The sequence below is a fragment of the Myotis brandtii genome, unplaced genomic scaffold, assembly GCF_000412655.1.
Source record: "Myotis brandtii unplaced genomic scaffold, ASM41265v1 scaffold2495, whole genome shotgun sequence".
Classification (NCBI taxonomy): Eukaryota; Metazoa; Chordata; class Mammalia; order Chiroptera; family Vespertilionidae; genus Myotis; species Myotis brandtii.
In genome coordinates this window covers 132,774-158,406 of record NW_005359456.1, presented here as the reverse complement: position 1 = coordinate 158,406, position 25,633 = coordinate 132,774, and the positions used below count along the sequence as shown (strand labels likewise).

The 25,633-nt window shown below is 50.2% G+C and overlaps 2 long non-coding RNA genes across 2 annotated transcripts; one reads left to right on the top strand and one right to left on the bottom strand.

The window, feature by feature from the left end:
• The first annotated feature begins 3,768 nt into the window (after positions 1-3,768).
• Positions 3,769-10,491, top strand: LOC106726302. The gene is made up of 2 exons (XR_001362357.1): positions 3,769-4,336; positions 8,811-10,491. It is a non-coding gene; the product is annotated as an uncharacterized LOC106726302 (long non-coding RNA).
• A 5,255-nt stretch (positions 10,492-15,746) lies between these two features.
• Positions 15,747-21,485, bottom strand: LOC102252994. The gene is made up of 3 exons (XR_313662.2): positions 21,203-21,485; positions 16,780-16,988; positions 15,747-16,080 (listed from the first exon to the last, which is right to left on the bottom strand). It is a non-coding gene; the product is annotated as an uncharacterized LOC102252994 (long non-coding RNA).
• Between the last annotated feature and the right edge of the window lie 4,148 nt (positions 21,486-25,633).

Genomic DNA, 25,633 nt, shown 5'->3' with positions numbered 1-25,633 from the left:
CTGAACGCGGTTTTGTTTTTTCTTCTAACCCTCACCCGAGGATATTTTTTCCATGGATTTTCAGAGAGAATGGAAAGGAGGAAGAGGGGGGCAAAATGGGGGAGGAGGAGAAGAGAGAGAAACATCGATATAAGAGAGACACACTTCTTGGTTGCCTCTTGTACACACCCCAACCAGGGCCAGGGATTGAACCTACAACCCAGGTACATGCCCTTGATCGAGAATCGAACCCGAGACCCTTTGTTGCATAGGCTGGCGCTCTAACCATTTAGTGACACTGGCCAGGGCTGAAGTGCTTTTTAAATAATAATCTAAGTCAGTGATGGCGAACCTTTTGAGCTCGGCGTGTCAGCATTTTGAAAAACCCTAACTTAACTCTGGTGCCATGTCACATATAGAAATTTGTTGATATTTGCAACCATAGTAAAACAAAGACTTATATTTTTGATATTTATTTTATATATTTAAATGCCATTTAACAAAGAAAAATCAACCAAAAAAATGAGTTCGCGTGTCACCTCTGACACACGTGTCATAGGTTCGCCATCACTGACCTAAGTTGATCCACAGAAGACATCTGTAGTAGGTTCCCAAATGACAGGAAATCACTGTGAACGACAGGAAGGAATGACCAAATTAAAAAGAGAAGACACATGACAGGAACGAATGCGGAGCGGTGTTGAGCTCCCGATCCCCACAGATCAGTACGGCTGGGGGTGAGGAGGCCAGGCGGTGCCCATCAGAAAGGGGTTTTGCTGGACTCGGCATCGCTCTCATTTTGAGCTGCCATTGGGTTGAGCTGCCACAGCAGCCAACGTGATTTTCGATTACATTGAAGGAGCACAGGGGCTGACACAGGGAGGTGACCCTGGGGAGACCACATTCTGGGAGGGAGGCTAAGAGGGTGGCCCCGAGAAGGACAGGCCTGGAGGAAGATGACCTGGAGCTGTGATGCCTTAGGAAGCCGAGAGCCCAGGAGACGTCGCCTGGGGCCTGGAAGGAGGCCGGGGCCCTGAGCTGGTGGGTTGTCACCCAGGACGCGGGAGCATGCTGTGGCAGCAGAAGGCACCGGGACGTGGGAGAACAGGTGAGGCGCGCCCAGGTGGGGCAGCTTCTTATCAGGGACTTCCAGTGCCTTTCCTGTTTATGGGGCCTGGGGAATTGCAGTCAGATAAGCAGGGGGAGGATGGGGAGGGGCGGCTGGGCTCACAGGAGCCTCCCCGCTCACTGGGAGCCAGCCAAAGCCCGCTGCTGCCCTGCCCAGGGCGATTGAGACTTTCTCTGCAAGTGCACTGTTCCCCTCAGCACCTGAAGCTGCAGCGGTAAATCACCTGCTGGGGCGATCTCTGCTCCACACAAGCCCCCGGTGGCACCAGGCAGGGTGACTCACACATTCGGAGTCAACTGTGGAAGCGGGGTTCTTTCCAGAACGCCTGCCGGTGTCCTGGGTGACGGTCAGGCCCAGGGCCCGGCGCGGCTGGGGATTGGCCAGCCCATTGGCCGGTTGCCTTTTGCACCCCAAGAATTTGGGAGGAGGATGGGAACCCATGGCTGCTTCCTGATCCCAGTTCCGAAAACCATCTGATTCAGTGCAGCGGCCACCTCTCCACCAGAGCTGCCCTGGGCGCGCTGCAGGCAAAGCCTCGCCTGGGAGGTGGCCCAGTTCACACAGCACGTGGCCTGCGGCGGCCTCAGGGTCAGCGGCCACTTCTTACTGACACGATGGATTCGGGGATCCCAGCGCGGGCCGGCCTGTAAAGCTCATGTTCAGAGGGAGTGTCTGCTGACACATAAGTCCAAGGCCAGAGACACTCTTAGTTGTTTGATGGCCACACTCCTTTCTGCTGTGCTCCTTGCAAAGGCAGGACGAGCCGGGCGGGCCTGAGTGGCACTCCTGGCTGCTTTTCCCAGGGAGGGCGCGTGGCTCCGGGAAAGCCGCAGGCGCAGGGCCGGCCTAGGATTCCTCACCGTCCTGCAGGGCTCGGGGCTGCCCCATCCTCCCGCGGGGCTGGAGCTCAGCCACCTGGAGACCAGCATCGCACATTCCTAAGAGCTTAGTGGACAAGGACAGCCTGAACTTGGGAAACAAAAGAACAGGTGTCTGCTCCCAGAACCTGCCCCTCCGCTGTGCGGGCCGCGGGATGGCTGCCAACGCTCCCTGCTCCCTTGGGTCAGGATGGGGAAGCCTGGCTCTCTCTCCTGAGATGCCTGCTGCTGGGAGCAAATGCAGATGAAGGTCAGCCCTGCACTGAGCTGTAATCTCCAGCTGTCAGATGCAGGCCCTGGGAGGTGTGGCTGAGGCCTGTGAGTCAGACCCCAATCCCGTCTCTGTGCCCGGGAGCTCGCAGGCCCGGAGCACGTCCTGACTGTCTTGCTCAACGTTGCAGTTCCCACCAGCCTGGCACACACAGCTCCCACCTGCATGGCACACGCAGCTCCTACCAGCCTGGCACACGCAGCTCCCGCCAGCACAGCACACGCAGCTCCCACCAGCACAGCACACGCAGCTCCCACCTGCACAGCACACGCAGCTCCCGCCAGCACGGCACACACAGCTCCCACCAGCACAGCACACGCAGCTCCCACCTGCACAGCACACGCAGCTCCCGCCAGCACGGCACACACAGCTCCCACCAGCACAGCACACGCAGCTCCCACCTGCACAGCACACGCAGCTCCCGCCAGCACGGCACACACAGCTCCCACCAGCACAGCACACGCAGCTCCCACCTGCACAGCACACGCAGCTCCCGCCAGCACGGCACACACAGCTCCCACCAGCACAGCACACGCAGCTCCCACCTGCACAGCACACGCAGCTCCCGCCAGCACGGCACACACAGCTCCCACCAGCACAGCACACGCAGCTCCCACCTGCACAGCACACGCAGCTCCCGCCAGCACGGCACACACAGCTCCCACCAGCACAGCACACGCAGCTCCCACCTGCACAGCACACGCAGCTCCCACCAGCACGGCACACACAGCTCCTGTGCTGGCAGCGTATGGGCTCTGGGATGCATCCAGGGATGTTCCTGCTCAAGGGGGGCCTGACTCTTACCCATCAGGGACTGCTGGTCTTCAGAGAGCCCTGTTTTGGGTGCTGGGGACCCCTCCCCTAAAGGGTTGCCCAGCAGACCTGCACTGGGGGAGCATGGCTCTCTGCAGTGTGTGCGCTGCTGACACAACGCCACCTGTAGCCCAGGTTCTATCTAAACGCCCTTTGGATGCGGGAGTGAGGGTGCTTCTGACCACCCTCCTGTTCCCTTTCAGGGACCTCTCCCACTTGGCCAGCTCCCTCAACCGGCCTCAGTCAGTGCCACCCGCAGGGTCTCACCTGTGGCTCCCAGGGGCGGCATCGAAGACACACAGGAGCTGCTCCGTGGGTGGCAGGGACTGTTCTGGGCGAGAGGCGAGGCAGGGGCGGGCAGACTCCTTGCCTCTGAGCTTAGGTTTCAGTGGCTGGAAGCTGAATACATGGAAGCTGTTTTGATGCTTCTGTGATTATTCGCAGCGTCAGCATTTCCCACTGCACCCACGGTACGTCTGCTCATGGCTGCTCACCCATCAACATCGTCCTGGGCAGGGGGCAAGGACGGGGAGCTTAGGGACAGAGGGGAAGCCTCCTGTCACCCTTTATTGCTTTAATGCTTTGCCCCCACATTCTCTTTCTTACTGATAGTTTATTTCTCCCTTTTTGATATTTTATTTCTTCCTTATTGATATTTTATTTCTTACCGATATTTTATTTCTTGCTTGCTGATATTTTATTTATTTCTTACTGATATTTTATTTCTTACTGACATTTTCTTTCTTTCTTTCTTACTGGTATTTTAAAGAAGCCAGTTTGAGCCCCACCCTCACATTCCTAATGAGGAACTTTCACCTCTATTTCCCAGTAAATGACATAGTCCTCTGTGAACTCTTGCTGAACTGATTTTATGAGCACACTGTTCTCATTCGTTGAGAACTGGCAAGGCGACCCAAATGGGGCCAGTGTGGGCAGGTGAGGCTGCCGCGGCAGGTGACAGCTTTCAGGGCTCTGGCCCGAGGCCGGCGCCGCCTCTGCTGACGTGTGCTGACTGGGCTGGCTGTTTACTACATTGCTTTTAACAGCTTCACTTCCAGTAAACCTGAGAGCACGCCCCACCACCCTCATTTACAGCACCCGGCGTATCACAGGGCGGCATGTGGGCCAAGAAAGGGAGAGTCTTGGAAAGGTGAGGCTAGCTGGCAGCGGGCACATCCCCTGATGTGAAGAAAGAGTCTGGGTAAACCAGATGGCCGCTTCGGCGCTGCCCAGGGACACGCTGCAGGCTGCTCCTTGGAAGTGGATGTGAGCACAATTTCTTCTTGAGAAAAATCTAAGTCATCAAGGGTGGTGGTCTGGGAAGAGGAGCTGGTCTCAGGATGGCTGGCTGCCAGAGTGATGTGGACAAGTCATTTCTCCTCCTTGAGCCTCAGTTTCCCTCCCTGTATAATCGGGGTGTTCAGTTATGATTTCTTAGTGGGAAGCAGCGCAGCACGGTGTAGGCACGGGGCTCCTGGTTCCAGGCCTTCGTCTTCCCGGCCGTGGGACAGTGGGAGAGGCCTGACCTTGTGCAGACTCGGTCCCCCCCTGTGGTCTCTGGGCTGCTTTGAGGGTTTTGTGCGATGAAGCTCACGTCACTCTTAGCAGAGCGGCAGGGGCCTGGGGGGTGCTCCATACAGGAGCTCTTATCAATGTCAGCTCCACCAGGGAGCGCTCGTGGGGGCTTCGTGGACAGGGAGCGCTCACTGAGCCACCGTCCGCGGAACATCCCCTCACCTGCGACCCAATGAAAGGCCACAGACTCCCTTCATTCAGGTGGAAGTTACCAAAACCTCCATCCCCATTTCACTGAGGTTCCTAAACATGGTCACCTTTTATCTGAAACCATGTCCCTGAGGCAAAGGTCAAGCTGTCCATTTGGGGTGAAAGATAAAAAAAATAACAATTTCCTCTACTCGGTACTAGAGGCTTGACGGAGCCTGTTCAAGTGTATGATCTCATTGGGTCCTCCCGGCAGCTGGTGAGGACGGAGGACAGCTGCAGGTGAGGACACGGAGCCCAGAGGTTGTCCAAGGCAGCATGAGCAACAAGGACGAGGGAAACTGAGGCCCAGAGGTTGTCCAAGGCGCATGAGTGACAAGGACCCGGGAGAGGACAAGAAATCACACCCTCTGGTCCCAAATCTCGGGTCTGCCCAAGGCAAACAGCGTGGCGGCTGGCTCCTTAGATCTGGAAATAACAGAGAAGCCCTGCTTGTCTTTCCATCTCTGCACGTGGCGGGCTGGCTGCTGGAGCAGCAGTGACCCACACGGTCTAGATGTGCTATCTGGGGTGTGTGCGCCCCGTGCAGGGGACAGGCTCCCTGCTGGGGCGCCCTGGACACGTGTCCTCCTCCAGAAAGGGCCTCCCCAGCCTGGCGAAAGGGTCCTACTTCACGAGTCAGCGCTTCATCCCCTCCCGGCCTCACTGGGTGAGCCCTTGACAGGACAGGGAATCCGTGCCGAAGCCGAGGAAGGACTCAACGCAGTCCTCCCAGGGGGCGGGCGAGGTCCCAGCCAGCAACAGGAGGGATTCGCTTGGTGACTAGAGGCGTTTGTGATGAGCGGAGTAGATCTTTAAAACAATACGAACAGCGAGTTTTCTCTTTGTTTTTCTTTTTTGTTAGTCCTCACCCGAGGATTTTTCTATTGATTTTTAGAGAGTGGAATGGAGGGAGATGGGGAGAGAGAGAGAGAGAAACATTGACTGGTTGCCTCTCACACCAGGGCCGGGTATTAAACCTGCAACCCAGGTACGTGCCCTTGACTGAGAATCGAACCTGCGACCCTTCAGTCTGTGGGCCAACGCTCTAACCACTGAGCAGCACTGCCCAGGGGGCAACAGCTGACTGAGAATCGAACCTGCGACCCTTCAGTCTGTGGGGCAATGCTCTAACCACTGAGCAGCACTGTCCAGGGTGCAACAGTGAGTTTTAACTGGAAACCGCCAAGCGAAAGAGGATGGGGCAGAGACCACGTGAGAGGGTTGTGGGGGGTGTGGAGGGCTTTGCGAACGAGCCTCCACTCGCTCTCCTGCAGACACGGGGCCCTGGGAGGGAGAGGCCGCGGCAAGTCCCGTCAGGCTGCAGGCCCTTCCCGGACGCGCTGGCACCCTGGAATAGCCGCTCCTCCGTGCTCACACGTAGGCAGCTTATCTCAGGTCTTGTTGGGGCTTAGAAATCCCTTAATCTCCCAGGATCGTCTTTAATGGATCAGCCTCTATTTTTATTCTTGGATGGAGAGGTGAATCAGAGACTCGGCTGACTCCCCGGCACTTGTGGAGGCCTGTCCCCGAGCGAGCGCCGAATTCCTTGCAGCTTCCAGCAGGTTAAGGACAGAGCTGAGGCTGAAATGCAAACGCCAGCAAGACGGGGCCTGCTCTTCCCCACGGAATTCGAAACATAGTAGGCAATCAGCAAATACCGCTGAAGACAAACATCACAGGTGGTGTGGACTCCAGGAGCATTCTGGCGCCCCCCCACCCCCAATTCCGTGTGTGGAATGCAAGCTGATGGCAGCCGGCAGGGGGTTGTCTGAATTGATAAGCCTGATGCCTATAATTTTCCCAAACTAATGTATTTGTGGCTGTGGCTACATGCATGGAACTTTCTAGGCTTGGTGAAAGCTTGAGGACCTTTTTTTTTTCCTACATGTGGTCACCACAGTAGGTTACCCCAAGACCCTCTCTGGGGATGTGGGGTCCCAGGGGATGTGGTGTTCTGTTGAGCCAGTGGGTCCTTTAGATGCTTATCGGAAGCCATTCTGGGCCCGTAGAAGTGGGATTTATGTTGTTCTGGATGCCATAGTCTGGGGGCCAGGTGGTTACCAGAAAACAGCAGGACTTGGTGGGAGAGGGAAATGGGGGGCCAGGGCTGCTTCCCAAGTGGCTTCCCCTACGTTTGCTGTCACAGGCTTTGTCCAGACCACCCAACGCGCTGATCGAGTCTTTGGTGTTAACACAGGACTTCAGTCTCCCGGGTGGAGGGTTGGGTAGGTGGAGGAAAGAGCTGAGGAGAGAAATGCTCACAGTGGTAACATTATAGTCGTTACTTAAGGTCCTTAGAGGAGCAGAAGGAAATACTTTCTCATTTGATCAGTATTAATTGAGCACCTGCTATGTGACAGGGAGGGTCTTCGGTGCTTTAAGAGATGTCAATGCCAAGGGGCACTTACACTATAGCAAAGGGAGCAAGAAAGATAAAAAACAACACCCAACATATATAAGATGATGTTATAACAAATAGTAAATATAATACAATACAGTCATCCTATATAATAAAAGGCCAGGAACCATAAGTGTAACGACCGGAATGACCGCCCGACCAGTTGCCATGAGGTGCATTGACCACAACTCTGTCCCTCCACCCCCGGCCTGCAGGCTCCGATTGCAGCATGGTGAATGGGGGAACCACGGTGAACCGAGTGGCGGCGGGGCGGGACTGGCAAGTGGGTGGAACGGCCAACCTCTTGGTCCCTCCCCCGGCCCGCATGCTCCGGGGAACCCGAGCCATGTTGTGATCGGGGAACCACAGCGAATGGGGGGTGGCAGTGGGGCGGGGCTGGGACTGGCGAGTGGGCAGAAGATGGCCCTGATCGCAGGCTAGGCCTAGGGACCCTACCCACGCACGATTTCGTGCACTGGGCCTCTAGTAATGATAATGAAACAAGCAAATGTCAGCTTGTTGAAGGGGTTGAGTGCACTGGAAAGAAAGGCAACAGAACAGGGAGGAGGGCAGAGAACTTGCCAGAGGGTGGAAAGATTGCAACTTTAAACAGGGAGAGTCAAGGTCAGGCCCACTAAGAGGAGGGCCTTCATGCAAAGGCCTGCAGGGGGTGAAGGCATTGGTCACGGGGGCATCTGGGGAAGCGTGTTCAGGCAGATGGAGCGGCCACTGCAAAGGTCCTGAGGCAGGAGCACCAGGCCTGTTCCAGAACAGCAGGGAGGCCAGTGTGGTTGGACCTGGAGGGAGGGGAGAGAAATGGGGGGCTGGGGCGGAGGAACGGGGCCAGACCACTTAGGGCGCTAGGGAGAAAGAGAAAAATCAAGAATGGCCCAGGGCCTGAGCATGTTGGTGCTCAATTCGTTTAATCCCCGATGGGATTCTTCTGGTGGGGGAGGGGAGATGTACATCATGACACGCGTGCCCAACCCCAAAGGGGTCACACTGCTCTGCTCTGAAGAACACCACTGTTTCACGGGGCATCAGTTCTGAGGGGCAAGAAGGCAGCTGTCTACACGTCTTGCTCCTCACAGATGTTAGGACGGGGGAAGGGTTGAAAACCAATGTTGTAAACACATTGACATCAACATCTATTATCGCCTAATATGTGCAAACTCTCCAATAAGTCTATTCTTTATCTTATTACTTACCTTCCAACTCGGTATCTTGATATGAAGTACACTAGACAATGAGGGACAATTTCTTAAAGGTTCTTAAGGGGTATATCTGAGTGAAGGAACTAAGTATTTTGGTAGAGTCTTTTCCACGTGCTCATTTCAGATCACATAACCAATGTACACTTCATGCTTTGTGGATGGGGCCAGACTCTAAGGAGTGGTGACTATCTGATGGGTCAATATGTTAGTTAATATGTTTTTATTCCTCAGGAGGTGAGATTTCTGTCAGTTTAAACGTCAGATAAAACATTCTCCATGGCTTCATCTGGTGTTTCTAACAGTCTCTCTTGCACAGTAATTACGCTGTTGGATTTTAAATTCCCCTCTTTTGATTATTTGCAAGCCTCTGTAGAGGTTCATGATGTGTGGTGAATTTTAATTCTTCTGAAGCCCCGGTTTGAGTCTCAGCTTCTGCAGGGATGGCCCCCAGAGGTGGTTCCAGCTTCCACCCAACATCTGGCCTGACTGTGGCTTCATCGTCCAGTGCTTGCTCCTGAACTTCTCATATGACTGAATGAGCACTTTTTGGTGATGTGGTGTTCTAAGGTGATATGAACAAATACTATGGACTGAATGTTAGTGTCTCCCCAAAATTCATATGTTGAAGCCCTAACCCCCTATGTGATGGTCTGAAGAGGTAGAGCCTTTGGGAGGTGATTAGGGTTAGATGAGGTCTTGAGGATGGGGCCCTCATGATGGGATTAGTGTCCTTATAAGAAAAGGAGGAGATGTCAGAGCTTCCTTTCTCCCCCATCTGAGAATACAGCAGGAAGATGGCCATCTGCGATCCAGAAGCAAACCCTCACCAACAACTGCATCTGCGGGCACCTTGGTCTTGGATTTCAGCCTCCGGAGAAATAAATGTCCGTTGTTTAAGCCACTTAGATATTTTGTCATAGCAGCTTGAGCTACGATAACACATATGAGGCTTCTTGTAGTCCTTGTGATGCAAACACACAAATGTCAGTTAGCTACCATTTCTATTTTTTCTTTTCTGAACATTTAAGAAATGAATTACATGCAAATGATTTAAATACAATAAAACGCACAGGTCTTCAGCATTTAGTTCAGTAAGTTTGAACAATTGTGCACCTGTGTAACCATCACCTCCGTCAAGACTTAGGGCATATCCACCAGCAGAACATTTCCTTCTGCCCCTTCCCAGTTAATTATCGGCCCACCCTCACAACCTTGGAGGCAGCAGATCTCCAGGAGGCAACTCTCACCATAGATTAGCTTGGTCTGTTCTAGAGTTTCAAATCCATAGATTCTTCTTTGTGTGTTTGACCTCTGTCACTCCATGTGATGTTTGGAGATAATTACTAGTACATGTTGTTGAGCCTATGAGCAATCTCTCCCTTTTTATTGCTGAGTAGCAGTCCATGTATGGACATACCACAATTTGTGAATCCACCCTCTAGTTGATGGGCATGTATTTGTTTGGCTATTGTGTATATTTTGTCTGTAAAAATTCTTGCATATGTCTTTCTGTCGACATGTTTCATTTCTGTTGGGTAATGCCTGGAACTGGAACTGTTGAGTCATAGAAGAGACACATAACTAAATGTGGAAGGAGCTGCCAGACAGATCCCTAACGTGGTGGTACCATTTCACTCTCCCCGATGGAGCGATGCGTAATAGTTCCAGTTGCTCTGCATCTTGCCAGCATTTGGTGTTGTCAATCGTTTTTTATTTTAGCTACTGTGGTGGGTGTGAAATGGCATCTCACCGTCGCTTTAGTTTTCACTTCTCTGATGACAAATGCCATTGAGCAACTTTTCATGTGCTTTCTGGCCTTCATGTATCTCCTTTGGTGACATGTCTATTCAAGTATTTTGCCCATGTTTAAAATTAAGTTATTTAGTTTTTCATGTTCATTTGTAGGAGTTCTATTTATTTTTGTATTTGTCTCTTCTCCCTTTTACTCCCTAAATTTCTTGAGATATTTTGTCAGTTCTGTCTACAGTGCCCGCCACAATTCTATGTAACTAGCAGGTACTTAATAAATATTTATTGGATTATCAGCAAGGATTAGGTTCTGTTTGGACAGTAGCATTACCTGTTGATTTTAGTAAAAGAAGTCAGTCAAGGTTATGTATTTCATCTTTTCTATTGGCAGCATATATTATTTTTCAGTTATTAAATTTGACATTACTCTTTTCTAGTATGTCCATCTTTTACAAATATGCAGGCTATTTTCAAATGTTTTAGGCCAATCTGACATATACCACTTGAGCTTGGAAACTATGATAAACTGTATAGTTAACTTTTTACAAGACTAAGGAAGATCTGAAGTTTTCATGATAGGTGGTCTCTTCTAGACATTAAAATATTTATAGTCTTAAAAAAATAGAACATTGTGTACTATCCTCTTATGTTTGTCTCCTCTTCTGAAGTTCATGAGACATTTCTTAGCAAGAGCCAGAGCCTAAGGGGCAGAAAGAAGAAATATAAATACTTCTATTTGAAGATAAAGATGGCGAGCATCGACAAAGAGAATATCTGAGGCGTTTAAAATCTTGTCTCCCTTCCAGTTTTGTCAGCCAAAGCATTATAAACTTATGTTCTGCTTTGAAAGAACACCTGCAATGATGTCATCTTCATATTCTTATATTAGTTTCTAGAGAGACTGGCCAGCTCAGGGGAGCCAGAGAAATATTTCTATGCTTGTCCACTTGAACATTGTCCCAGACTCTTTGCTCTTGGGTATTAACCCATGTTTTAGCAACACTCTCATGCCCAGGGTGATTCAGAGATTCATAAACTTGAATCTTGAAAATAATATGTAGCCAATAAATTTATTACTTTTCAGTTGCTTGGATTTAAATTCAAATGAATTCAATAAGTTAATTTTTTTTCTGACCTCAAAAGTAATAATTGCTTGTTGTAGAAATATAGCATAAAAGTATATAGAAATTGAAAATGGTCTGATAATCCATCTTCATAAAAATAATAAGTATTAAAACCTCTTAGGTTTACTTGCAGTCATTTCTGTTTTGGGGACTAATATATGATTTCTGTTCTATGAAAAAAGAATCGTGTGAATATATTCTATGAAATTCTGCTTTTCGTTTATTCCATGTTGCTTTTTCCAGAATGATTTTCACACATCATTACAGATTTTTAATGACTGTATAACATTCCATTATGTGCTGCTTCTCCTTATATTTGTGTGTTTATCAGTCAAGTTTTGTGGTTTACCTCATGTTGCTAATAAAAATTTAATCTTTTCTGCCCAGGGGAGTATATTTTCTGTTTGCTTCCTATTGGTTTATGAAGAAGCTATTGACTGTTGTACACTTAGCATTTTTTAAAAAACCTGGCCATGGTGCTAAGCTTTCTTGTAACTTCTGAGTGTCTCAGAGTTGATTCCCTTAAGTGTTTCGGTTACCTACTCATATTGTTGGTATATAATACATTTTCGTCCCCTCTGTCCCAATGGTTATAGATTGTATTTCTCTTTCAGATCCTATTACATGAGTCACATCTTCTTAAGCAACAGGAAGTAGTAATACTGGAAGCAAACACACCTGCCCTGATTCTGATGTTCCCTCAGTGTTTTAACGGGAATGCCTCAGTGTTTCACTGTTAAGTAAGATGTTTATGTAATTATTATTCGAAAGGAGTATCCTCTAGTTTTCCCTAAGGATTATTTTATTTTGGGGCTATATTTTAGGTGTTATTTAATGCCCTTTAAACTATTATTAAAAGTGGGGGCTGCTGACGTAAAGTATTATGATGTCAGATTTGCTAAGATTGAACCATTTTGCAGTTCCAAGGTAAGATTAGTTTTCCTGGATCATGGCTAGAAAATCCCTTTGAGATACTATTTATTTTGCAGCTACTTTATTTAGGATTTTAAAATTATACCCAAGTGAGGTTTAGGTGTAGTTTTCTTTATTTTGTATTTTCGTTGTTAGGTGCTGAAATCAGGATTAATATAGCTTTATGAAATAGACTGTGTCGCTTTCCCTCCTTTTCCAGGCTTTGGGATAGTTGGTATAACCTAATTGTTAAAAGTTTGGTCATAAGCATGGGAAAAGATGCTTAGCATCATTAGTGAGTCAAGAAATGTCAGTCAAAACTACAATTCAATACACTTCACACCCACAGGAAAGGCTAACATGTACCTTTTTTTTTGTAAAAAAAAAAAGACAGAAAATGATAAATTTTGGCAAGAATGTGGAGAAATTGGAACCCTTGTTCATAGTTGGTAGCATTTTTAAATTCTTCAAAGCAGAGATAGAAAAATAAACATATGCACAAACAAAAGAAGGTAAGAATGACTGTGAACTTTTCGTCAGAAATTATGCAGGCCCTAAGGAACAAAGGGAGATAAATTGATGATAGATAGATAGATAGATGATAGATAGATAGATAGATAGATAGATAGATAGCAAGCAAATCTTGTCAACCTATAATTCTATTCAGGGAAATGAATCCTTTGAAAAATGGAAATAAAATCTTTTCAGACAAACACAAGCTGCAAGAATTTACTTGCAGGAGATCTGCTCTACAATAAATAGAAGCCAGGTTCTTTAAATCACAGGAATGTGAAACCTGTGATGACATGAAAGTTCAGGTGTATACAGAGAAATGGAGAGTGCCAAAAATTGGTAAATATATGGTAAATATAAACTTACTGCCTCATTAAAAAGTGCTTTGGAAGGTAACTGAATATCAAAGCCAAATGTAGGCATGTATTGTGGGGTTAAAATTATATGAGAAATAAAATGTGTCAACAACAAAATAGCACCAACAACAGGGAGGAAAGAGAAATGTAATGTTCTAAGAATTGTCCATTATACATGAAGTGGCATAATATGGATGGTGGTAAGCTAATGTTGAATATTACAAACCTTAATCACTTTCAAAATAAGGAATCAAAAAGGATAGCTTGTCATTAGCCAATAGTGTAGATAAATAGAAAAGTAAAAAATATATACATATACATTTAATCCAAAGGAAAGCAGGAAAAGAGGAAAGAGGAAATAAGGAAGGGTTGGGGCAAATAGAAAAAAGTAGAAACGTGATAGGTTTAAGTTCACCCATATTAAAAATTTTAACATGTGTAATAGTCCACACTCCAATTAAAAGACAGAGCTTCTAAAATAAAAAAGACAGACAAAGGTATGTGTGATCTACTAAAAAACCTACTTTAAAGGTGATGACAAAGACATGTAAGAGATGGAATAGACACCCCATGCACACTATAAGCAAAATAAAGCCAGAGTGGCTTTATTAACATGAGAGAAAACAGGCTTCAGAAGAGGAATTATTAACAGAGACAGAGATTATAAGGTGGCAGAGGTCAATACACCAAAAAAATTAACAACCCTGAATGTGTACATACACAGTAAATGAAGCAAAACTGGCAGACCTGAAAGACGAGGCAAATTAACAATTTTAGTTGAAAACTTTAGCACTTCTCTCTTAATTTACAAAACAAGCCAACAGAAACTCAGTAAGGATAATACTATTCATCAGCTTGGCCTAATTGACACAAAAATATCTACCCGCCGCCAGCAGAATAGCCATTTCTTTCAAGTGACCGAGTAACATACACCCAGATAGGCCAGGTGCCGAGTCATACAATAAGCCTTGGCAAATATAAAAAGTCTGAAATCATACAAAGTTTATGCTTTGCCCAACAGCAGAATTTAATAGAAAGACAACAGAAGAATATCTGGAAAAAAAAATCTCCAAATATTAAAAAATTAAACCATATGCTTCTAAATAACATGTGTGTCGAAGAAGAAATCATAAGGGGGGGTTAAGAATATTTTTAACTAAAGAATAAAAACACAACCTGGCGACATTTGTGGGGTATAGCTTAAAAAATGATCCACACTTACAACTTAAAATGCTGGGGTGGGTGGTGGGGGGCAGAGGGAGCAAACTAAACCAAAAAATAAGAAGGAAGTAATAAACATAAAAGTAGAAATCAATGGAATAAAAAACAAACAAAAAATAACGTGAATGAGATCCATAGCTGGCTCGTTGGAAAAAAATTTTAAATGAAGTTGATAAATCCCTTACTAGACCTATTCGGAAAAACAGGGAGAAGTCACCAATTACCACATCAAGAGCCAAACAGAAGCATTACTACAGATCCTATAGACTCTACAAGGATAATAAGGAGACATTATGAGCACTGTTACTCTAATTACTTCGATAACGTAAAAGAAATAAATTCTTTTTCATAATATTCCTTTGGTTGTATGTAAAAAATGATCCACACTTACAACTTAAAATGCTGGGGTGGGTGGTGGGGGGCAGAGGGAGCAAACTAAACCAAAAAATAAGAAGGAAGTAATAAACATAAAAGTAGAAATCAATGGAATAAAAAACAAACAAAAAATAACGTGAATGAGATCCATAGCTGGCTCGTTGGAAAAAAATTTTAAATGAAGTTGATAAATCCCTTACTAGACCTATTCGGAAAAACAGGGAGAAGTCACCAATTACCACATCAGGAGCCAAACAGAAGCATTACTACAGATCCTATATACTCTGCGAGGATAATAAGGAGACATTATGAGCACTGTTACTCTAGTTACTTCAATAATGTAAAAGAAATAAATTCTTCTTCATAATATTCCTTTGGTTGCATAAAAGAATGTCCTTATTCTTAGGAGATACATGCAGACATATTAACAGAGCAAATCACTTTCAAAGCGTTCAGCAAAATCTTAATTGGTGAATCTAAGCCATGGGTATACCCATGTTCATCGCGTTCTTTTACCTTTTCTGCATATTGGAACATTGTCATCATACAAAGTTGGAATAAACACAAATCAAGACACACTCTAGTTATTAGGGAGGCTCTGACTCCAAATTTCTCATTTGAAACAGGTCTGTGATGAAAAGAACAGTGTCATGACCTTTCCCCCGAGAAGGCAGGGTCATGGCCTTCCCTCTGAGTCAGGATGTCGCTTCTGGGTGATGCTGCTGAGCTGGGAGCTCCTAGGAGATGAACACAGAGAGGAAGGACCGAGATCCCTGGGGGCCAGTCTTGCCCCTTTCATCAGCAGCAAGGAAGGGGCAATAAAAAAAAAAATCGAGTAAACTCTAGATGTGCAGGTCCTAACAACTCATAAAATGCCCCCAGCAGTCAGCATAGACTTTGCTTTATAAACAGAGGCTTGGCCTACTTAGCTCTTCCCAGAGGTTGGAAAAAAAGAGAGGCCTTGACTCACACAGACATGAAACCTTTGACCTAATTGGATACTAATTACTCATAACAGCTTTGTTTACTCATTCGTCTCTTAAACCAAGCTCCGTGTGAGACTCCAGCGTCCGTAAAGCAGCAGAATTGCTGCTGGGAATAAGACACAAAGATTTATTGATTCAGCCCAGATGTCCTTCATTTATTCAGCCCCGCCGTCCTTTTTTTTTTCAGACCAGTGGTTGCTAATTGCATAAGAATAAATAATACACGGGTTGATAAACCTAGGGATTTATCTACAGAACAGCTTTCCTGCATTCCTACGGAGCTGTAGAGTTAGAATCTCGGGTAACATTGACAGTCAGAGGAACTGGCCATCGGAAGCCACGCTGGATGGGACCGGCGGAATTTCCCGTGCTGTGATGTATCTCTGTGATAAGTGTCTCTGTAAAGCAAACAAATGGCTGTATGTTTACTGATTGTCATGAAGTGCAAGGGAAAGAGGCCCGGTAATGTTGGCTCCCTTTTGGCCTTGGGTCCTGGCTGATGGCTGGGCTTCTAACCACCCTCTGTGCTGTGTGGAGACTTGAGAGGCAGTGATAGGTAGGCAATGCATCAGAACTTCTCTGCAAGATGTAATTGGCCCTCTTACTACTTATCTTCCTACGACCCATTTGCTCACCAAATGGAGCATCTCCACTGCTCTCTGCTATTATTGCCGCTAGGTATAGTGGTAAAAATAGACGAAATGAATTGCGGTGTTTATGCAGCTCACGTTATGGTTGATTTGGTAAAATCAAAATTCTTTCAATAAAGAACAAAGCATGTGAGGAAGACTTTGGGTTTAGAAATCTGGGCTTTCACCCCAGCTTTGCAGCCGCTTGTTGGAGAGCCTGAGGGATGAGCCCTTGGACCAGCCGTGGGCAAACTACGGCCCGTGGGGCGGGTCCGGGCCCTTTTAAATGAATAAAAATAAAAAAAAAAAAAAAAGACCGTACCCTTTTATGTAATGATGTTTACTTTGAATTTATATTAGTTCACACAAACACTCCATCCATGCTTTTGTTCCGGCCCTCCGGTCCAGTTTAAGAACCCATTGTGGCCCTCGAGTCAAAAAGTTTGCCCACCCCTGCCTTGGACCCACCTCTAGACCTCGAGGTTTCCTCCAGCGTGGGCGGGAACTTGACCAGATTTCCAACGGCAGCCCTTCCCGCCCACATTCCTGAGAGGAGATCTTCCTACGGTCCCGGGCAGAAGAGCGTGGGCTTTGGAGGAAGGCATGGTGGGTGGGTCAATCATGAAATCTCTGATCTGGCTCAAGTCATCTAACCACACTGAGCTTCCATTTCCTTGCTGCGAAATGAGATAAGAATGCTCAAAGAAGGTACCATCGGCAAGGGAACCCCACCGCCCCCGGCACGCCATCAGACCTCCCTCAGGAAGGTATGCGTGAAAAAAGGTTTCGTAATGCAAAAACCACGATCATTTCACCAGCGAAGCAACCAAGACATGGGGCAATTTCCCCTCAATGGGTCAGCCCATGCGCAACCTAAAACGCGTGAGGACGGGAAAGGCCTCCTGATTGGTTCCATCCCTTTTAACCACCTTTAGTCTGGAAGACAGGAAGAGTCCCTTCAAATGAAAAACGTTCCCGGCACATACATGTTCACTGTTAGTGTTTGGAAAATGTGTCCATAGACAACCAGGGACATTTTTCACACAGCCTCGCCCGATCCCCCAGGCTCAACAGGAGGTGCATGGGGACACGGGGCTCGGGGCTGCTGGACAGCACTGTGCCTGGGGCTGTGGACAGCTCTCCTGGGTCCCGGTGTCAGGGGCAAGGCTCCCTGTGACAACTGTGTGTCATGCCCTCGGGGCCTTGAGGTAGAAACACGTTTCCCAGGTGGGTCTGCACTCCCCACCGCGGGAGCAGAGGGGGTGCACAGAAGTGGAGCCTGGGGGACAGAGCTCCGCCCCTCCCTTGAACACCTTTTTGAGCATGAGCTAGGGTTGGAGGAGTGGGGCGTGCACTTCCCCACCTCTCTGTCCTGCTGGACCAATGGCAGATGCGCGCCTTCCTGCCCAGTTAGCAGAGCCCAGCAAACAACGAAATTAATTCTACCTGGTATTCGCCACATTACACCCAGGGGCCCACTGTGAACTCAGTGTCACTGGTCAAGTTCATGATGAATTTTGTGTCAAGCCCAGGACATTCCCAGAAGGTTGCTTTTAAAATAAATATCTAAGAGAAGAGGTTTACTTTTTCGGTGTTATTTGTCTAGTTACCTCTGTTTCCTTAAAAGTCAGAGGAATAGGAATCAGATATACATGCATTTTTCACCAACACGGCTCCCTGTGCCCGTTTGTCTCTCTCAGGAAGTGAGTTGATATAACGGGGCATTCACTTCGCCCAGGAGAGAAAGAAAATGCCTCTTTTATCTCCAGCCTATTCTTCATGAATCTTCGTAGAGGAGGTAATGGCTGCCCAATTTTCTCATCCCATTCAGAGTCCAGGGGTGGGTGGAGATGTGATTTCAGCTCAACGATCCCACCCGATGCCTGAAATGAGGTGTTCGGCAGGTGTGGGCACAGAATTGCCCGTGAACGTCCATCTGACATTATTCCAGTCTGTCAGATTTCATTCATCCTCACCTGGGATTCAGACCTGAAATTTCGTCGGCAGTGGGAACCGGAGAGAAGATTCCAATGTGAAACCGGCTCAGCCCCACGTTGGCCCTCGTGGAAACCAACGCTAGAGTTGCCCGGTGCGCGTTTGCCAGGGTCGGCGGCCCATGCTGGTGTGGGTGACATGGCAGAGAAGGGGCCCTTGGGATGACGGGAGCTCCGGGGGGCTGTTGAATCAGGGGCCTCTCCCGGCATCGTTAATAACTTCTGGGGGCCCAAGGGTGGGGGTTCCAATCGGGACCAGCGCCTGCCTCTTCCCTCCTGGCTGTGCGAGGCTGATGAGCGAGCCAGAAGGAGGGCTGGGCAGTGGGGGCCTTGTGCGGGCAGCCCCGGGCAGGCCTCAGCCCCGGGCAGGCCTCAGCCCCAGGAAGCTCAGGGGAGACCAGGCTGCAGCGCTGGGGTTGGAAGAACCCTCGGTCAGGGATCCAGACGGCGCCTGGTGTCATTGTTAGGGACAGAGACACCTGAGTCTGGTCTCTGGTGGCCTTCTCCTTCCCCGGGGGGTCAGCCCCTCCCAGAAGCCTCCCCTGGAGGGAGGCTCCCCTCACCCAGCGGAGCTCAGCGCCCCAGCCCCTCCCTGCTCCCCGGAGGAGCCGAGGAGGGCCTGGCAGGTCAGTGGTCACGGCTGAGCCTGTTTCTCGTGGTCTCTGCTGCGTCCACGGGGGAGGTTTGGAAGAGGCCTCACGGCGAGGGTGCCCACGAAAGGACAGTGGCTGACTCCCGAGGAAGAAGCCCCGAAAACTTGCAGACGTGGAAACGCCACGCTCTGATGCCCGTTGGGGAGGAGCCAGGTGTGGGCAGCTGACCCCGTGAGCTGTCTCACCGTGTGGCCTCCTGGATGCTGTCCTCTGCACAGAGCGTTCCGCTGAGCACAGGTGTGCTGTCGGCAGACTTGTTTTAGAACATAGCCAGTAAGATTCCGTCACATGCAAGTGGCAGAAACTCAGCTCCAACTGGCTTAGGCCTCAGAGGGGACGCGGTGGTGTAGGTCCTCCCTGAGACTGGGCGGTGAGGCTTCAGGAACAGGGCGATCCAGGGCCCAGCTGTGCGGATTCTGTTTCTCAGTGTCTGTGGGCTCGACTGCTTTCTCTGTGACAGCTCAGTTCTCAAACAGGAGACCTTCCAAGGGGACGGGATGGCCATCGGTGCCCCAGGGTGACAGGGTTCTTAGTGCTGGTGATTTCAGAAGGAGACAGGGCCCCTCTGTCTTGGTGTCTGTATTCATCTGTGAAAGGGGCTGGGCGAGGGGGGGGGTCATGCCCGCCCCCGTGCAGAGAGGTGGGAGGTCATTGCTAGGTTGAGGGGGCAGTTCCCGGCCTCGGGTTTCACTGGGGGGAGGGGGGAGCTCCGCCCCCAAGGTGGGATGTGCTCTCGGCCACCTGGTGAGCTGGAGGAGGAATAATTGAGAGCGGGGGAGGCTGGGGAAAAGCCGCTAAAAGCCCCTCCACGCTGACAACTGCTCAGCTCTGAAAGCTTTAAATGCTCCCAAAGTAATGAACAATCAAAGGCTTGGCGGCCACCCTGCCCCCAGCTCAGGTGGGTTTGACATTTAAAGTGTTCCGCCCACAGCTTTCCTGTGAGAGAGGAGCGTGTCTCTGAACTTCACATTCAGGCAAATGAAGAGAGTGCCTGGCAGACTCCGCCTCCAGACGCTGTCACTCAGCGCTGGCTTCCCGGGAGGGAAGGGGGCAGGGGCAGGAGGCAGACTGCTCTGCTCCACCCTCCTCTGAGGGCTCCCACCTCCCGTGAGGGGTGAGTCCTCCCTGTCCTCACCCCTGCTGTCCCCAGAGAAGTGACTCCTCACAATCTACGAATGAGCCTGGGTGGGAAAAGCTGCATTTGAACTTACACTAGCATCCAACTAAAAGGTATCCTTGTCTTTGATTACTGAATGGAGGCGACAGAGGGTAGCAGCATGGGCAGTACCGGATCCATCACCGATCCAAGTCGCAGGTACCCTGCACGTGGCTGCTGTGCGGCCTCTCGGAATGCCACTTCTCGTCGCTGCTTCGAGACTGCAGCCGCTCTGAGACCTGCCTCCGGCCTACTGCACGACAAAGAAGCCATAGGGCACTTTCCCACAACCATCATTCCATGTGCATTTCCACGTAATTGGCTTCCTTTTACATTTTCCATTATGCATGCAAGCTAGGATTCTGGCCCGGCCGGCGTGGCTCAGTGGTTGAGTGTCAACCTGTGAACCAGGAGGTCACGGTTCGATTCCCGGTCAGGGCACCAGGTTTCGGGCTTGATCCCCAGTGTGGGGTGTGCAGGAAGCAGCCAATCAGTGATTCTCTCTCATCATTGATGTTTCTCTCTCTCTTTCCCCTTCTCCCTCCCTCTCTGAAATCAATATATATTAAAAAACACAAAACCCCCCACTAGGATTCTGAGAAGGGGTCTATAGCGTCCCCGGCTCTTCCCATAGGGCAGCTTGGGCTATGAGTTGTACACACGCTATGAAGGGCATCCCACCACTGCACCGTGAGGCAGGGATTAAAATTCCTCCATTCAACAGATGGAACGACTGAAGCTCGCAGAGCGGATAAACTCCGAAAGGACACAGGCCAGTACGTGGCAGAGGTGGATTCAAATCCAGAAAACCTGACGGGAGCCTCCATCCGCGTCGGCTCAGAGGGGGAACTTGTGCGATGGTCCATCGAGGGACAGGTGTCAGACCTGTTCCTGAGGCAGCGCCTCCCCCCAGAGGAGGGTGTGGACAGAGCAGACACCCTCCAAGGCGCCCTGGAGAGGGAGGGGATGGACAAGAGCAGGCTCAGCCTCGGGCTCTGCCCAGGGGCCACTGCTTGCTCCACACGTTCCTTGCACTAGTCTTTTGCTAACGTTAGTCTCTGCGATTGCTCCGTGGATATTTCACTTACCCTTTGATGACCAATTTCAGGTACGTCTCAACGTCTAAAGGAGTGTCGGCCATCGTGGTTCAGTACAGAGGAGCTGACGGAAAACGAGCTGTCCTGAGGGTTCTTTTGTTTTTTACTTTTCAAACTGGAAAAGCTCAGCTCACAGGTAAAGATGTAGGAGCTGGCAGAGAGTAAATAAATAGCTGATGGCTCAGAGAGGATTTAAGTCCAAAATGGGTCTAGAAATCAGAGAGATTTCTCCTTGAAGTCTGATTCATCCTGGGGAAGGGTCCATTTCCCTGCCCTCCTCCCTACCCTCCTCTCTCCTTCCCTGCCTTCCATCTCTCCCCCCCAGCCACCCAGCAGGTCCCCCGTCCCCGACCCTGAATTACGCATTAGCAGGGTTTACTGGAGGTGATTGAACGCTGCATGGAAGTGGAAACCAACCAAAGAGAGTCAAGTGTTCAGCTCACCTTGATTTTTCATGAAAACCCCTGAGCACAGCCCTCTTCCGTGCAACTTAGGGCATCTTTACAAATGCCCCGGGCCAGCGAGGAGGCCCACCATCTCCAAGTGCTCAGCACCCACAAAGGGCTCCCTCTGTGGGGCGTCAGGGGGATGCTGGGCAGAGCACCTGGACTTCGGTGGCAGAGAGGAGGTAAATGAGAGAGAGGAGGAAAAACTGGGGAGAGGGAGGGGCAGGAAGGGCGGGCGGCAAATAGAGACTAAATGTGGGCAAAGGGGAAAGGGAAGGGGCGAAGGCCAGGTGCCCCCGCAGGTGAGGGTTCCGATCCTGCTCTGGCCTCTTGGGCTCTGGGAATCCGATCTTCTGCTTCTCAGCTGGAGACTGGAGACCTCACACCCACCGCCTCAGAGAATGGGTGGGAGGCCGTCCCCTCTAGTGTACGCACGGGCCGGGCGGGGCCTGGCCTCGGCGGGCGCCCAGCCAATGGGTGCTGTGGGCCTGATGGCCCTGTCACCACCGGCTGCTGCTCACCTGGGCTTCAAGGAGAGAACTTTGTCAGGGCTTCAGAGGCCCCGGGTGCTGACATTGAACTTACACCCGATGCTCCACCTGCTCTTCACTCTGAGCCCACCAGGGGCGCCCTGGAGAAGGTGCCACAGCCCCACCCGCAGGCCCTGCAGCCAGGGAAGGTCTGGTCGAGCCATGGAGGTCAGAGTCTCCGTGGAAAGGTTCATCACCGCCTCCCCAGCCCCCCTTCTTGGCTGATCAGTCATAAAGCATCTTAATACCAGGCCACATCCGTTCCCCAATCACAGGTGAGTCCCCGATTACAGAGCCCCCTGCCCTGGTCCCCAGCCCACGCTGCACTGCGGCATCCATCCTGAGCAGTGGCCGAGGGAAGACCCCGCCCCGTCCTCACCCCCCGCTTGACCGCCCAGTCACTGTCAGCATCTGTGTGAGTCTGAAAGACCTTCTCCCGGCCCCTTGTCTGGGGGACCCCGGGCCTGGACAACCCAGCTGCCAGGCAGCACTCTCTCTCCCCGACACAGGCAGCCCCGGCCCTGCCATCTGTTGGCCCCGGTCCCCGCACGCTGGGGGCCCTGGCACCTCAGACCAGTGACTGGGGAGCCGAGGGAGCCAGGATTTCCACACCGTCTTCCCTCCTGTCCCTGGGCTCCCGTTTCACTGGCAGCAAGTCCTTACACAATACGCCCAGCCCCCTCTGTCCCTGGCTCTGCCTTCCCGGCATCCTCGCTGGCACAGCTTGGAGACCGTAAATAACACATCCCTTTTCCAAACAAACTCGGGTAAATTCCGCGTGGCCCTGAAAACAGGCCCGTGCGCCTGCCAGGCGGGGCGCTGGCAGGGTCAGCACCTGGGCCCCTGCTCTCAACAACCGGCTGCTGGACGGGGGACAGACTCCCTGCCCTGGGCGTGTGACTATCCCCTGATTCCACACTGGCTGGACGTGTGTGTGAGTGTGTGTGTGTGTGTGTGTGTGTGTGTGTGTGTGTATGTAGAGAGAGAGAGGGCCTTTCCCACGAGCTCAAGAAAGAAGGTCCAGGGTCCCCCAGACCAGGGCAGGGCAGAAGGTATTTCAGACTCACACGGATGCTGACCTGTGATTGGGGAACGGATGTGGCCTGGTATTAAGATGCTTCATGACTCTGATGAGCCCAGAAGGGGGGCTGGGGAGGCGGTGATGACCCCTCCCATCAGGACTCTGACCTCGATGGTGCCACCAGACAGGGTGACCGGGAGACTCGCAGGAAGACCCGCCCCAGGACATCGCAGGGTGTCCCGTGTGGACCCGGGAAAGCGCTGTGCCAGCCCAGCCCTGCCCATCTCTGCTGCTCCTGGGAAGACGGCTTCCTCCTGGTCGCGCGTCCCTTTCTCCTTGGCCCAGGAAGCTGGGGGAGATGGGGACTCGGCGCTGTGACCTCTTAAAGCCCCACGACCTGCACATCGCATCCCAATCTCTTTCTCCCCGTCTTAGTTCTCATTGTTGGGACCACTCGGGCACTGGAGTTTCTAGCTTCCAGTGTGGTGCCTGCACTGCTGTGGCCTCTTCAACTGGGGTCCAGGGGAGCAACATGCTCGCCCCTCCGTCCTGCCCAGCCAGGGGCTCCCAGTGCCTCGTGATGGGGCTGTGTCCCAGAGGAAACCCTCTCTGATCCCTCCAGGAGGAGAGCAGAATGCACGCTCCGGTCCAGGGCTCACTGTCCCACGCACCCAGGCCTCCTGAAGTCACTGTGAAGCGCCGTGGGCAGTTACAACGGTGTGAACGAGGCAGTAAAGCCACACGCACTGTGGATCGAAATGAGTCAAGTCTGATGGTCATTCTTCACATTCTTTCAGGCCCTTTCCGGGCCTGCTCTTCCTGGGCCTCTGGGGGGCTGTCCCCTGCTCGGAGTAACTGGGGACAGGCCCCTCACTGGGCTCAGAGGACCCCACGGCCCTCCTCCCCCCAGGCCCAGCTTCCTGATTGCTGGCACCTGGACCCCGGCCTTGTCCCTCCCTCATGCCTGTCCCATGGGAGGTGCCCGGGGTCAGTGTCTCCTCCGGCACCGTCCTGAGCTGCCTCTGGTGGGATCCTGTCGGACACATCAGCAGCTCTGCTCAGGGTGTGTGTGACTCAGGGGCCTTCTCTCTGCGCAAGGGACATGCTCACCGCTTTGTCTCCTAGAGCAGTGATGGCGAACCTATGACACGCGTGTCAGAGGTGACACGCGAACTCATTTTTTGGTTGATTTTCCTTTGTTAAATGGCATTTAAATATATAAAATAAATATCAAAAATATAAATCTTTGTTTTACTATGGTTGCAAATATCAAAAAACTTCTATATGTGACGCGGCACCAGAGTTAAGTTAGGGTTTTTCAAAATGCTGACACGCCGAGCTCAAAAGGTTCGCCATCACTGTCCTAGTGACTTATTTATGTAAAACATCTATTCCAGTTGGCAACAGTTTTTACATTTTCTTCAAACAACTAGGAGGACCGTGTGTGTGTGTGTGTGTGTGTGTGTGTGTGTGTGTGAGAAAGAGAGAATGAGAGTGAGTGTATGTGTGTGTGTATGTGTGTGAATTTGCCATCAAGAGAAAGCTTTTTTATTTGACGGCATAAAATTTAGAAATGCTAAGCAATAAGCAGTATCTCAGATAAAAAACAATAAGATAAAACTATAAAGCAGGAAAGAAATCTAAAGATTTCTAATCTATGAATTTAGGGCTAACCTATCCTATGATTTTTAGGACTAAACTATGAATTTAGGACTAAAGCAATGCAAATATTACGACGTAGTTTGAATGGAGTGTTGTCCTGTCTAAGTGTTTTGTTTTGTTTGCATTGTTTTTTAAAACCAACCAAACATTTTTTAGGTACGTATTAAGTTACTTCTATAGATGTGTAATAATAGCTATAGCAAACAATCATGGCCATTGTTTCAAAGTCCTTGTCAAACTCAGAGGACGGTTTAGGTCATGGTGGTCATTTAAAATACAACATGTCTAGTCTGTAATTCTAAAGAGTCTCCTGGGGATTTTGTGTCCAGGAGCATTATATTAACGGGTCTATATTTGCATGCACTACTGTGAAGCTGCAATGCTGTGTCTGCTAAGGGTGGTTGTGGCAGGAGTGTAGTGAGAGCCAAACTGGAGAGAGTCAGTCAGAGTCACTGGAGCAGAAACACAGGCCGGACTGTGCCTGGTGGTGGGTGCTCAGGACCCAGCTGCCGGGGACGCTGAGTCACACCTGCAGGTGACCCCGGATTCCTGAGCTCTCCCCGCAGTACCCTCCTCCTTCCTGGGGGACCCATGACCCAGGGGAGGGCCTGGCGCTGCAGGGCCTCTGTGGGCGGCTGGGACTTGGACTTGACCTCGGCCAGCCTTTGCCTGTGGATCATTTTCTCTCCTCAGGTCCTGGAACTTCCTCTCCGTGACCTGGGCTGCCACGCAGGCGCCCTCAGCTCCTCTCTGCTGGCCTCGG